The 15033-nt window shown below is 48.0% G+C and overlaps 1 pseudogene; it reads left to right on the top strand.

Moving 5' to 3' along the window:
- Positions 1–15033, top strand: part of LOC130306824 (uncharacterized) — a 77673-nt pseudogene that overhangs the window by 10061 nt on the left and 52579 nt on the right.

The raw sequence follows: 15033 nt of genomic DNA, 5'->3' as shown, positions 1-15033 counted from the left end.
CTCCTCCATGTGACTGATCACATGACGGTGACATCATCGCAGGTCCTGTAAGCACACGGCTCCTGTACAGTCTGCAGGTGGAGGTATATACGTTTGTGGTGACATCAGGAGCGCTGGGGGAGGGGACATTACTATTAACCCCTTCAGATCCAAAAGGTTTTATGACTTAAGGAAGAAAATCACAAGATCCAGAACTTTCTGTGTATTTGTCTCTTTCTCCGTCTGTTGTTGTTTCTATTAGCAGCCGCCATTTCTCATCGTCTCCTCTTCTTCCCTTCAGGTTTCTCCAATCCAGGATCCTCTGCTGATATCTTCTATATAAGAGAATTCTCCTGGATGACCCATCAACCATGGAGAGAGACAGGAACAAGATGGCCGACAGGATCATAAACCTCACCCTACAGATACTCTTCCGGCTTACTGGAGAGGTGAGGGATTCTGGGAGTGATGTCACATGACCTCATTCTTATCTATGTAATAACAGATGGATATGACTGGAGAGGTGAGGGATTCTGGGAGTGATGTCACATGACCTCATTCTTATCTCTGTAATAACAGATGGATATGACTGGAGAGGTGAGGGATTCTGGGAGTGATGTCACATGACCTCATTCTTATCTATGTAATAACAGATGGATATGACTGGAGAGGTGAGGGATTCTGGGAGTGATGTCACATGACCTCATTCTTATCTGTTTAATAACAGATGGATATGACTGGAGAGGTGAGGGATTCTGGGAGTGATGTCACATGACCTCATTCTTATCTATGTAATAACAGATGGATATAACTGGAGAGGTGAGGGATTCTGGGAGTGATGTCACATGACCTCATTCTTATCTATGTAATAACAGATGGATATGACTGGAGAGGTGAGGGATTCTGGGAGTGATGTCACATGACCTCATTCTTATCTATGTAATAACAGATGGATATGAGTGGAGAGGTGAGGGATTCTGGGAGTGATGTCACATGACCTCATTCTTATCTATGTAATAACAGATGGATATGAGTGGAGAGGTGAGGGATTCTGGGAGTGATGTCACATGACCTCATTTTTATCTATGTAATAACAGATGGATATGACTGGAGAGGTGAGGGATTCTGGGAGTGATGTCACATGACCTCATTCTTATCTATGTAATAACAGATGGATATGACTGGAGAGGTGAGGGATTCTGGGAATGTATGTGTGGTGATGGGTATGGAAGGGCAGATGGTATTAACCCTTTGTGATCGAGATGCCAAGGCATGGTTTACCTAATTCACCACCTGAGGTATAGCCGATGATTCCTGGGCCAGGCGCAGGGTAATTAAGCACTCCGGCTTTTTACTGAGGCAGACAAGGTGTTAAAGTCTTTACAGCTCAGTTTAAGCCCAATGAGATGTACGGTGAATTTTATGAAGCTTATCGGCTTGCTGGGACTTGTAGTGAACTTGGACTGACTTGTACAACCCACGCTGACTTTGATAAATGACACTTGACTATCTTGACTAGACTTCTCCCCTGTATTTGTGCTTACCACCAGACTTTGACTTTCACCTGCAGGGGTGAACTGGTAGTAGATGCGACTAGGCCTTGGGCCTCCCTCAGGAACACCAGACAACTTTACTCAAGCTGTACCTCAGCTAAACTGCAACTAAACTGACTCCTCACAGGTATTTATGGGAGCAATTTGGAGGAATCCTTTTTCCCATATAAGTCACCTGTTCACCTTACACCTTCCTTGGTTACATAACCCTTAGCAACAGTATTTAACCTCTTAAGGACGCAGGGCGTATCCAAACACCCATGGGAATTCCGGTCCCCACCACTAGCCGGTTGGGGACCGGAGCCGGATGCCTGTTGAAATCGTTCAGCAGGCATCCCAGCATATCGCCCAGGGGGGTCATTATGCCCCCCCATGTCGGCGATGGCCGCAGATCGCTGGACAATTCAGTCCAGCGATCTGCGGCGATTCCGGGTCTATCGGGTCTCCGGTGACCCGGCACTACTGGCTGATCGGGGCCGTCTCCGATGGCCCCGAACAGCCAGAGCCAGCAGGGGTGAGGTGGCACTGGCGCCACCTCACAATCGCCCTGATTCGTCGGCCGGTTTACCGGCCGACCAATCAGGGCGCCTGCTGCGGGTGTCACTCCCTTACCCGCTCCGCCCCTCTTCCGGAGGACGTGAGAGGGTGTGAGAAGAAGACCCCGGGTGCTGGGGACCCCGATCCCCGGCGTCCCTGTTGGGATCGGGGCCCCAGGAGCGACGGCCGCGGCGAGGGACTGTCCTGCGACGGAGCAGCAGCAGGAGGTGAGTTACAGCCTCCTGCTGTTGCTTAGCAACAGCTCCCAGCATGCAAAAAGGGCATGCTGGGAGCTGTAGTTATGCAACAGCAGGAGGCAGACCACCACAACTCCCAGCATTCCCTTACGGGCATGCTGGGACTTATGGTTTTGCAACAGCTGGAGGCACATTTTCTCTATGGAAAAGTGTACCTTCAACTGTTGTATAACTACAACTCCCAGCTTGCACAAACAGCTAAAGTGCATGCTGGGAGTTGTAGTGATGCATCTGCTGGTTGCATAACTACAACTCCCAGCGTGCCCCTTGGCTGTCGGTGACTGCTGAGAGTTGTAGTTTTGCAACAGCTGAAGGCACACTGGTTGTGAAACTCTTTTTTTTTTACCTAACTCAGTGTTTCACGACCGGTGTGCCTCCAGCTGTTGCAAACTACAACTTCCAGCAGTCACCTTACACCATGCACCGTACATGCTGGGAGTTGTAGTTTTACAACAGCTGGAGGCACACTGGTTTTGAAACACTGAGTAAGGTCACAAACTCAGTGATACATAACCAGTGTGCCTACAGCTGTTGCAAAACTAAAACTCTCAGCATGTACAGTCTGTCAGCGCATGCTGGGAGTTGTAGTTTTGCAACAGCTGGATGTCCCCGTCCCCCCCAATAATAATAATGTACAGGGTACACTCACATGGGCAGAGGTTTACAGTAAGTATCCGGCTGCAAGTTTGAGCTGCGGCAAATTTTCTGCCGCAGCTCAAACTGCCAGCGAGAAACTACTGTGAACCCCCGCCCATGCGACTGTACCCTAAAAACACTACACTACCACAAAAAATAAAATAAAAAGTAAAAAACACTACATATACACATACCCCTACACAGCCCCCCTCCCCTCCCCAATAAAAATGAAAAATGTCTGGTACGCCACGGTTTCCAAAACGGAGCCTCCAGCTGTTGCAAAACAACTACTCCCAGTATTACCAGACAGCCACTGACTGTCCAGGCATGCTGGGAGTTTTACAACAGCTGGAGGCACCCTGTTTGGGAATCACTGGCGTAGAATTCCCCTATGTCCACCTCTATGCAATCCCTAATTTAGGCCTCAAATGCGCATGGCGCTCTCACTTTGGAGCCCTGTCGTATTTCAAGGCAACAGTTTAGGGTCACATATGGGGTATCGCCGTACTCAGGAGAAATTGTGTTACAAATTTTGGGGGGTATTTTCTGCTTTTACCCTTTTTTAAAATGTCACATTTTTGGGAAATGAAGCATTTTAGGTTAAAAAAATATTTTTTTTTTTTTTACATATGCAAAAGTCGTGAAACGCCTGTGGGGTATAAAGGTTCACATTACCCCTTGTTACGTTCCCCGAGGGGTCTAGTTTCCAAAATGGTATGCCATCTGGCACCATAGGGGCTTCCTAAATGCGGCATGCCCCCAGAGCAAAATTTGCTTTCAAAAAGCCAAATGTGACTCCTTCTCTTCTGAGACCTGTAGTGCACCAGCAGAGCACTTTTCACCCCCATATGGGGTGTTTTCTGAATCGGGAGAAATTGGGCTTAAAATTTTGGGGGGTATTTTCTGCTTTAACCCTTTGTAAAAATGAAAATTTTTTGGGAAACCAAGCATTTTAGGTAAAAATTTTTTTACATATGCAAAAGTCGTGAATCACCTGTGGGGTATTAAGGTTTACTTTACCCCTTTTTATGTTCCCCGAGGGGTCTAGTTTCCAAAATGGTATGCCATGTGTTTTTTTTTGCTGTTCTGGCACCATAGGGGCTTCCTAAAGGTGACATGCCCCCCAAAAACCATTTGTCGCTCCTTCCCTTCTGAGCCCTCTACTGCGCCCGCCAAACAATTAACATAGACATATGAGGTATGTGCTTACTCGGGAGACATTGGGTTACACATATAAGTATACATTTTCTCCTTTTACCCCTTGTAAAAATAAAAAAATTGGGTTTACAAGAACATGCGAGTGTAAAAAATGAAGATTTTGAATTTTCTCCTTCACTTTGCTGCTTTTCCTGTGAAACACCTAAAGGGTTAAAACGCTTACTGAATGTCATTTTGAATACTTAGGGGGGTTCAGTTTTTATAATGGGATCATTTATGGGGTATTTCTAATATGAAGACCCTTCAAATCCACTTCAAACCTGAACTGGTCCCTGAAAAAAAGCGAGTTTCAAAACTTTGTGAAAAATTGGAAAATTGCTGCTGAACTTTGAAGCCCTCTGGTGTCTTCCAAAAGTAAAAACACGTCAATTTGATGATGCAAACATAAAGTAGACATATTGTATATGTGAATAAAAATTTTTTTTGGGGAATATCCATTTTCCTTACAAGCAGAGAGCTTCAAAGTTAGAAAAATGCTAAATTTTAAATTTTTTCATCAAATTTGGGATTTTTCACCAAGAAAGGATGCAAGTTACCACAAAATTTTACCACTATGTTAAAGTAAAATATGTCACGAAAATACTTTCTCGGAATCAGAATGATAACTAAAAGCATTCCAGAGTTATTAATGTTTAAAATGACAGTGGTCAGATTTGCAAAAAATGGCCAAGTCCTTAAGGTGAAAAAGTGCTCAGTCCTTAAGGGGTTAAAGGCACAATGACATAGTATTACAACACAGTGTTACATTAACTCAGATATAACTTTAGGTTGTAAAAGATTCCTGAGGAGTGTGAGGCCAGGAGACATGGACTGAGTCCGCCTGATAGGACTGACAGGGGTACAGAATGGCACATTCTGTACTGGGCAACCACATATGTAGTGTTATTAATGTGTCTCTCTATACACAGGATTACACAGTAGTGAAGAAATCCTCTAGTGGGCGCTGTCGGGCCCCTGTGTATGAAGTATTGGGAAGAACCCTGAGCCCAATCCCGGGGCCCCCACCTCACTCCCTGATACATGAGGAAATGGATGAACAGAAGATCCGAGAACTCATCAACAAGATGATGGAGCTGCTGACTGGAGAGGTGACCCTGCTGGGACATTATACAGTAATGGGGAGGGGTCTGGTGATGACTGGAGAGGTGACACTGCTGGGACATTATACAGTAATGGAGGGGTCTGGTGATGACTGGAGAGGTGACACTGCTGGGACATTATACAGTAATGGAGGGGTCTGGTGATGACTGGAGAGGTGACACTGCTGGGAATGCTGGGACATTATACAGTAATGGAGGGGTCTGGTGATGACTGGAGAGGTGACACTGCTGGGACATTATACATTAATGGAGGGTCTGGTGATGACTGGAGAGGTGACACTGCTGGGACATTATACATTAATGGAGGGTCTGGTGATGACTGGAGAGGTGACACTGCTGGGACATTATACAGTAATGGAGGGGTCTGGTGATGACTGGAGAGGTGACACTGCTGGGAATGCTGGGACATTATACAGTAATGGAGGGGTCTGGTGATGACTGGAGAGGTGACACTGCTGGGACATTATACAGTAATGGAGGGGTCTGGTGATGACTGGAGAGGTGACACTGCTGGGACATTATACAGTAATGGAGGGGTCTGGTGATGACTGGAGAGGTGACCCTGCTGGGACATTATACAGTAATGGAGGGGTCTGGTGATGACTAGAGAGGTGACACTGCTGGGACATTATACAGTAATGGAGGGGTCTGGTGATGACTGGAGAGGTGACACTGCTGGGACATTATACAGTAATGGAGGGGTCTGGTGATGACTGGAGAGGTGGCACTGCTGGGAATGCTGGGACATTATACAGTAATGGAGGGGTCTGGTGATGACCGGAGAGGTGACCCTGCTGGGACATTATACAGTAATGGAGGGGTCTGGTGATGACCGGAGAGGTGACCCTGCTGGGACATTATACAGTAATGGAGGAGTCTGGTGATGACTGGAGAGGTGACACTGCTGGGACATTATACAGTAATGGAGGGGTCTGGTGATGACTGGAGAGGTGACACTGCTGGGACATTATACAGTAATGGAGGGGTCTGGTGATGACTGGAGAGGTGACACTGCTGGGACATTATACAGTAATGGAGGGGTCTGGTGATGACTGGAGAGGTGACACTGCTGGGAATGCTGGGACATTATACAGTAATGGAGGGGTCTGGTGATGACTGGAGAGGTGACACTGCTGGGACATTATACAGTAATGGAGGGGTCTGGTAATGACTGGAGAGGTGACACTGCTGGGACATTATACAGTAATGGAGGGGTCTGGTGATGACTGGAGAGGTGACACTGCTGGGACATTATACAGTAATGGAGGGGTCTGGTGATGACTGGAGAGGTGACACTGCTGGGACATTATACAGTAATGGAGAGGTCTGGTGATGACTGGAGAGGTGACACTGCTGGGAATGCTGGGACATTATACAGTAATGGAGGGGTCTGGTGATGACTGGAGAGGTGACACTGCTGGTAATGCTGGGACATTATACAGTAACACCACTGGAGGGGTCGGGGTGATGACTGTATCATTATGTATCAGGTTCCTATAAGGTGTCAGGACGTGGCGGTCTATTTCTCCATGGAGGAGTGGGAGTATGTAGAAGGACACAAGGATCAGTACAAGGATCAGGTCATGATGGAGGATCAGCAGCCCCTCACATCACCAGGTAATAGACATGACTATATACACACGTCCTCTCATTATTTGTATGTAAAGAATGAATTCAGTCTCTGTATGTGTTCCCTACAGTCAGATCCAGTAAGAGAACAACACCAGAGAGGTGTCCCCGTCCTCTTGTTGAGCAGTATAAGGAGGACATTCCTACAGGGAAAGATCAGATCTATATTAATGCTACAAACATAAAGGAAGAAGAAGAGACAGATGTGAGGGGTGATGAGCAGTATAAGGAGGACATATCTACAGGGAAAGTTCTGATCTATATTAATGCTACAGACGTAAAGGAAGAAGAAGTAGAGACCGATGTGAGCGGTGATGAGCAGTATAAGGAGGACATTCATACAGGGAAAGATCTGATCTATATTAATCCTACAGACATAAAGGAAGAAGAAGAGACAGATGTGAGCAGTGATGAGCAGTATAAAGAGGACATATCTACAGGAAACCGCCCAGGTAAGTAGTAATCACTTAATACAGAGAAGAGTCACAGATTTTACTCACCGGCTGCAGTAATTTTGTGTAGAATTCTTTCATCTCTCTGTCCTGTCTCTTTTCTTCTGTATTTTCCCCCATTTAGCCAAAACATTAACTAAATATGGATGATCATGTGACCCGGTTATGGGAGATAACACACATTGTGCATTTATAATATTGATGTAGAATATAGTTGGGATATGGACATTAAATATACCTGCTGGATGGAAGGACTGCTGCATATGTCTCCACCATCCCAGTGGGACATTCCTGATGATGATGTGATGTCCGCCATCTTGGCTTGATGCTGTAAAGTATTTCACTGTGACTGTGCTCAGCACCAAGCCAGGATGTTTATTACATACACTAGTAACTTGCTGGGGGGAGGGGCTGGGTGCACCTACCTGATTGATTTATACTAGAAGGTAAGTGTGAGTGTGCATATAGTGTGAGTGTGCATATTGTGTGAGCGTGCATATAGTGTGAGCGTGCATATAGTGTGAGCGTGCATATAGTGTGAGTGTGCATATAGTGTGAGTGTGCATATAGTGTGAGTGTGCATATAGTGTGAGTGTGCATATAGTGTGAGTGTGCATATAGTGTGAGTGTGCATATAGTGTGAACGTGCATATAGTGTGAGCGTGCATATAGTGTGAGCGTGCATATAGTGTGAGCGTGCATATAGTGTGAGCGTGCATATAGTGTGAGTGTGCATATAGTGTGAGTGTGCATATAGTGTGAGTGTGCATATAGTGTGAGTGTGCATATAGTGTGAGTGTGCATATAGTGTGAGTGTGCATATAGTGTGAGTGTGCATATAGTGTGAGTGTGCATATAGTGTGAGTGTGCATATAGTGTGAACGTGCATATACACCGTGTTTATTATTAGGCAGGGGAGTATTTTGACCATATCATCATTTTTATACTATGGCTTATACTAAGACAGGGCCAGCACCAATGCAGGTAAGCAGGGGTTAATGAACTGCCGTGTGGAGTGGAGAGGCGCAGAGATAGGAAACACTCCTGGGGGTTCTAATCATAAGTCCAGAGATATTGTATGCAACAAATAGTAGAAAACAGAAGATTGCTCTCACCCATCGGAGGTAAAACGATATCTTTATTCGATGCTTGTTAAAACATGTGGAGGTAGGGGTAGAGAGATGCGGTCAGCTGACCGCATCTCTCTACCCCTACCTCCACATGTTTTAACAAGCATCGAATAAAGATATCGTTTTACCTCCGATGGGTGAGTGCAATCTTCTGTTTTCTACTATTTGTTGCATCATTTTTATAAATTTTTCCAATTCCAAGTTGTATAAACTTCAATGCTTATTGGATAGCAAATAGTCATCAGGGTCGTAAGAAACATGTTGAGAAATAAAGACACAAAATATCTGCCAAAGATTTATAGGGGTACTCCAATGCTCCAGCATTCTGGACATTTTGTTCAGAATGCTCGGAGCTGGAGGCCGTGATAGTGATGTCGCAGTCACGCCCCCCCCTCCTGATGTCACACCACGCCCCCTCCATTCATGTATATGGGATGGGGCCTGACGGCTAGTACATAGCCTTCTCGCATAGACGTGAAAGGAAGGGGCATGGTGGCCGGCATCGGCAGTCATGGTCCACTGAGCAGAGTTCGCTCCATGCACTGAATGTCTTTCACCTTGACTTCGACCACAGAAACCAGACGAGACAGATCGATTTGTTAAGGTTCTTCACTCTGGTCTGCTGGGGCCTTCACATTCTTATCTCTCTGGGCAGAAATGCAGAAGGATATTAAACCTGGCAAAGAAAAGGGCCCATGGGGCCTGACGAGGATTTAGTCGCTGTGCAGACTGTAGATACGTTAGGTTCTTATGGTCAGTGTATATCACCACTGGATTCAGAACCCCCTCCAGGAGGTATCTCCATTCCTCCAAGGCCAAATTGATAGCAAGCAGCTCTCAAGGTATAGTTCCTGTCCGCAGATGAATACATGAGATAACTTCCCTTTAGAGTTCTTCTGCAACAGGACGGCACCTGCTCCAATAGATAAAGCGTCAACTTCAAGAAAGAACTGTTTGGAGGTATCTGGATGATTGAAGAACTAGAGAGGCAGCAAAGCAGTCCTTGAGATGCTAGAAATCTGACTCTGCTTCAGGGGTCCACTTCTTCACATCCGTCACTTTCTTCATCAGAGCAGAAATAGGAGCTGTGAGGGAAGAGAAGTTTGGGATAAACTGTCTATAGAAATTGGCAAACCCCAGGAACCTTTGAAAGGCACGGAGCCCCTGTGGACGAGGCCAGTTCAGGACGGCTGATACCTTGTCGGGGTCCATTTTCGGCCAGAACAGGAGACAATGTATCCCAAGAAGGGTAATGAGGACTGCTCAAAGACACACTTTTCCATCTTGGCGTACAGTCCATTCTCCTATAATCGTCATAAGACAAGGCGCACTTGCTTTCGGTGAGTGGACAAGTCGGGGGAGTAGATGAGAATATCATTCAGATAAACCACTACACAGGTGTACAACAAGTCCCGGAAGATGTCAATCACAAATTTTTCAAATACTGCGGGAGCGTTGCACAAGCTGAAAGGAATGACCAGGTACTCGTAGTGACCATCACAGCTGTTGAAAGCCTTCCTCCACTCATCACCTTCACGGATGTGGATCAGGTTATATGATCCTTGCAAATCCAACTTGGTGAATATATATCTGGGCGCCTCGGATACATTCGAACAATTCAGATATCAGAGGCAGAGGGTACTTGTTTTTGTGATCTTGTTGTGTCCATAATAATCTATGCAGGGAAGCAGCGACCTGTTTTTCTTGGCCACAAAGAAGAAGCCGGCTCCAGCCGGTGAAGTAGACTTCTGGATAAATCCCAACTCAAGGTTTTCCTTCATATAGTCTGCCATTGCCTGTGTCTCCTGGCAGACATAGAAGGCATTGTCCTCAGAATGTAGGACCCTGACTTGTAGCTTGACTGGAGTTGTAACATACTACATAGGCTTGGGTAGATTTTGACCATTTACAATAGTTGCCACCAGTGGCAGATCAGGTCAGGTACTTAGCAGAGCTGGTGCTGTTAAAACAGCAGAGCTGAATAGCTCCGTTGCAGAGAGATGGAACAAGCTTTGTTGCAGGAGAAGCTGACCTGGAGCAGAGGGGTCAGACAGAGACGTAGTCAGGAACAGAAGCTTGGTCAGAAAACTGGTACATGAGAACACAACAGAAGACACCTTCACTTGCAGTAAACTATAATTTCTCATTCAGCTCCATTGGGGGACACAGGAACCGTGGGTATATCTTGCTGCCACTAGGAGGCTGACACCAGGCATACAAAAAAGAAGTCGGCCCCTCCCAGCAGGGTATACCCCACCTACTGCCTTAGAGACACTCAGTTTTAGCTTAGTGTCATAGGAGGCAACACGGGCCTGGATTGCTCCAGGCCTGGTCTTTTATTATTTTCTTGTGATAGTGTTTAGAAATTTTGTTCTTTTTTATTTTTCTAGGTAGGGGCGACAGGAGCATGGCGCTGCCTGTTTCCCCGCATGCGACTGAAGGGCACGGTTCCATAGAGTATGGACCGTTAACCCTTCCTCGCCACCGGCCAGCACAGGTCTGTACCTTGGGTCCGGGTCGTCTATTGCCTCTGCTCGCCCCGCTTACAGAAGCCTGGCATGATGCAGCAGGCTTAGTCTGGTGAAGACTTCTGGGGACAGAACTTCTTAGAGGTAAGTATACCTCCATAATCAGGTGAGTACCTACACCCCCCCATTTACTAGGGCTCCATCAGGACTTATAGGGGGGTGACTTTATTCAGATGGGGGGACCTATCACATGGTGAGGCAGCTGCCGGCCCTCCGGACGACGTCTGCTGCAGTCCGGTTTGGCTATTCCGGCAGCCGTCCCTGCAGTGGAGCCGGCTGCCGGCTTCTAGTATTGGGGCGGCGGGTTCGGACGGGGGCCAGGCCGCTAATGTAGCCCCCGGCTTCGGTCTGGTCCCGGCCGAGTGTATCTCCGCCGCGGGCAGCCTTTGATTTAGATTTCAGGCAGCCGTCCCCACGGGGGGGGGGGGGGCGGCATGCGAACTTCTCTGTTGGGGCGGTGTTTGGCCGGGAGCCAGGCACTTCTTTCACCGCAGCTTAGCCTGGTCCCGGCCGAGTGTAGCTCCACCCCGCGGGCAGTCTCGTACATTATTCCACGGCAGCCGTCCCCGCTGAGGGAGATGGCTGCCGGCTTCACAGTATTAGGGCGTTTTCGTCCGGGAGCCAAGCCGCCACTTTAGGCCGTGGCTTTGGCCTGGTCCCGGCCGAGTGTAGCTCGGCCCACTTCGGGCTCTCTGAGCGCCCAATCACTTCAGTGCCAGCACGAGGAAGGCTGGTGCAGCCAATCAGGCGTCAGCGCGGGCACCCCAGGCTGTCTCAGCCTCTCCCGTGCTAGCGCGCGCACTGTACTCCTCCCCTCAGGTCACGTGATTCAGGGAGCCCAAGTAACTCCCTGTTCCAGCGCCGTTCTTCAGACGCTGCTGCACACTGCTCCTGTGGGTCTTCCATCCCTGTTCCAGCCGGCTGTCCTTTGTTCAGAAGTTGTGGGGGTGTCAGCCAGGAACCTGGGTGAGATAATTCCAGTTCTTCTGTTACTAATTGGCTGTGCTTGGCAATGTCTACCCCCAGCATTGAACCTTCCTTCAGACAGGCGGCCCCTGCTTTAGTCACATACTATGCTTGTACAGGGTGTAAGGTTAAATTTTCGGGGGGTTCTGCTGTACCCACTTGTTCTGCCTGCTCTTTCTCACGCCCTACTATTCCTGCCCAGAATACTCCTTCAGGGTCTGTGGCCCCTGAACCGGCCCCGGTTTGGGTGTCTTCCCTCTCCCAGACTATCTCAGACCTGACGCAGGTTTCCAAGGAGGTGGCTACAGCCTTAAGGCAGTCTTCCCTATGTCCCCCTCGGGAAGCTAGTTCGGCGTCTTCAGACCGTCGACGCTCCCACAGGCGCCCATGTTTTTTTTATCCTGGCTCCTCTCCTGAAAACGGGCGCCGCTCGCGCTCCAGATTCCCCGCTCCTAGGCGGCATTCCCGGTCACGCAACCGCTCTCCTAGGGGCCATTCCCCGAACCGCCATTCCAGATCCCGGTCACGCAGATCAGGAGCCTCCACTAACCGTTCCCGATCTCCCGGTGAATTGGCGGACTCAGAACCTCATTCGGATTCTGAAGAGCGGTCCTCCATGTCTGACTTGGTGGATTGCCTGGTGTCTGCAGTCAGGGACACTTTCCTGGACCCTCGGACCCTGCTCCTGAGGTTTCCTTTGCCCGTACTCCTCGTTCTCCTAAGTTTTTCCATCCTCATAAGGAGTTTGATGTGCTTCTGGAGACCGCCTGGAAGCTTCCAGAGAAGCGCTTCCAAGGCACTAAAAGATAATAACCAAAAAAGAGGGGCACAAAATACTGACCTATGGTCCAACCTTGTCTCTGGCATACAGAGAAATACAAGTAATACCCAAGAAAATTACACAGAGACATAAAATAGTGAAAAAATATATATAGTCTTTATTAATAGTGACTGATACTCCCTGAGGAAGCTTGTTGCGAAACAACGTTGTAGGGGTGGCGTTCTGTATTAGGGTAAGATGTCCGCTGTATGCTCTTGTGATGTGAGATGGGTGATTTATATTTGAGTCATATTTTCCAGGACCTTGGTGATTGCTGAACATTGGGATATGGTTTTATCCCGGTTCCTGGGACTCTCTACTCTTTCACCCGTTTATCACTCTCATAATTGCATACTTTATTTTGTTCCATGGTGCGGTCATAAAAAAAAATTTTTTCTCTGGGCATTGTGCAATACGGGATTTACATCTACATAGTTATCCTGAGTGTATATGTTTACATATGTTGGTATTTAATTGCTAGTATATTTCTGTACAGCCTATACCTTTTACATGTATATACACCCGGATGGGGGTCACCTTATTATCTACCATTTCTTATTGATGTTCTGTAGCCCAGCTCTGTTTCTATCCCTCATCCAGACGCCTTAGTAGTCTGTCCATTGTCGTTCCTTTTAAATTCTGTTTTTAAAAATCAGTCACTATTAATAAAGACTATATATATTTTTTCACTATTTTATGTCTCTGTGTAATTTTCTTGGGTATTAAAGGCACTAAAAGGTAAAGACCTTGTGTCCATTCCCTCAGGACCTTATTTCTAAATGGTCTGTTTGTCCATCTGTGGACCCCTCAGTCTCCCGTTTAGCCAAATCCGCCACTCTACCGTTGGCGGATGCCGCTTCCTTCAAGGATCCCGCGGACAAGCGGGTCGAAAATTTTGCCAAATACGCATTTGAGGCGGTAGGATCCTCCCTGCTTCCGGCCTTCTCTTCCACCTGGGTTGCGAAGGCCTTAGCGGTGTGGGCTTCCCAGCTTCGTCAAGGTTTGTTGTCCGGGGCCTCCCCGGATGATCTGGCTGAGATTGCTCGTCAGGTATCAGACGCAGGCGAATATTTATGCCAGGTTTCGTTGGAATCTGCTCGCTGTGCCGCTGTAGCGTCTGGCAACCTAGTCGCCATTCGTCGCTCCATGTGGCTCAAAGCTTGGAACGCCGATTCGGCTTCAAAGAAATCTCTGACGGCAATGGCCTTTACTGGCGGTCGCCTCTTTGGGAAACGGCTAGAAGACATAATCTCTGAGGCTACAGGAGGTAAAAGTTCTTTGCTTCCCTAGAACAAGGCCCACCGCACTACCGCTCGTGGGGTTTTTCGTAAGTCAACCTCCTTTCGGTCCTTTCGCCCCCTGGGTCAAGGGCGCCAGGAAAATCAAGCCCCTCGCAAGGTAGGCAGGGCCCGTCCTTCAAACCTCGCTCCTCCTGGAAGCAGGATAATCGCTCCAACCGATTTCCCGCTAAATCAGGAACCCGCAAACCTGCCTCAACCTGAAGGGGCGCCCCCACCTGGGACTCCATCTCGGGTGGGCGGTTGCTTACTTCTTTTTCGGAACGTCTGGTTGGCACAAGTCCAGGACTCTTGGGTTCGGGACGTCATCTCCGACGGTTACCGAATAGAGATCGTTTTTTTCTATCCCGTTTTTTTCTACTCCTCGTTCACCTACTCTGGCCGCAGGTTTTCATTCTGCCATTCGCACTCTGCTACAACAGGGTTTTATTGTGCCCGTTCCTCCTCAGGACCGTTTCAGGGGTTTCTATTCAAACCTCTTCGTGGTGCCCAAAGAAGAGGATTCAGTCCGATTTTGGACCTGAAACTCCTCAACCAGCATCTTCGCCTTCGCCACTTCCGTATGGAGTCACTACGGTCAATTGTAGCATCCATGGATCAGGGCGAATTCCTGTCTTCAGTGGACATTCAGGATGCGTATCTACACATCCCGATTTTTCCTCCTCATCAACGTTTCCTCCGCTTTGCCGTTCCGCAGGGTGACTTTCAATTTGTGGCTCTGCCCTTTGGCCTGGCCACAGCCCCCCGGGTTTTTACCAAGGTCCTGGCGGTTGTCATGACCATTCTCAGGTCCCGGGGGTGTCTGTCCTTCCGTACCTGGACGACCTGCTCACCAAGGCCCCGTCCCGGGTCCAGAACCAGGAGAGTCTCCGCATCACCCTGCTGACCCTAACCAGCTTCGGGTGGCTGATCAACGAGGATAAGTCCAGC

The sequence above is a fragment of the Hyla sarda genome, chromosome 1 (genome assembly GCF_029499605.1).
Source record: "Hyla sarda isolate aHylSar1 chromosome 1, aHylSar1.hap1, whole genome shotgun sequence".
Taxonomy (NCBI): domain Eukaryota; kingdom Metazoa; phylum Chordata; class Amphibia; order Anura; family Hylidae; genus Hyla; species Hyla sarda.
This window is presented reverse-complemented; position numbering and strand designations above follow the sequence as displayed.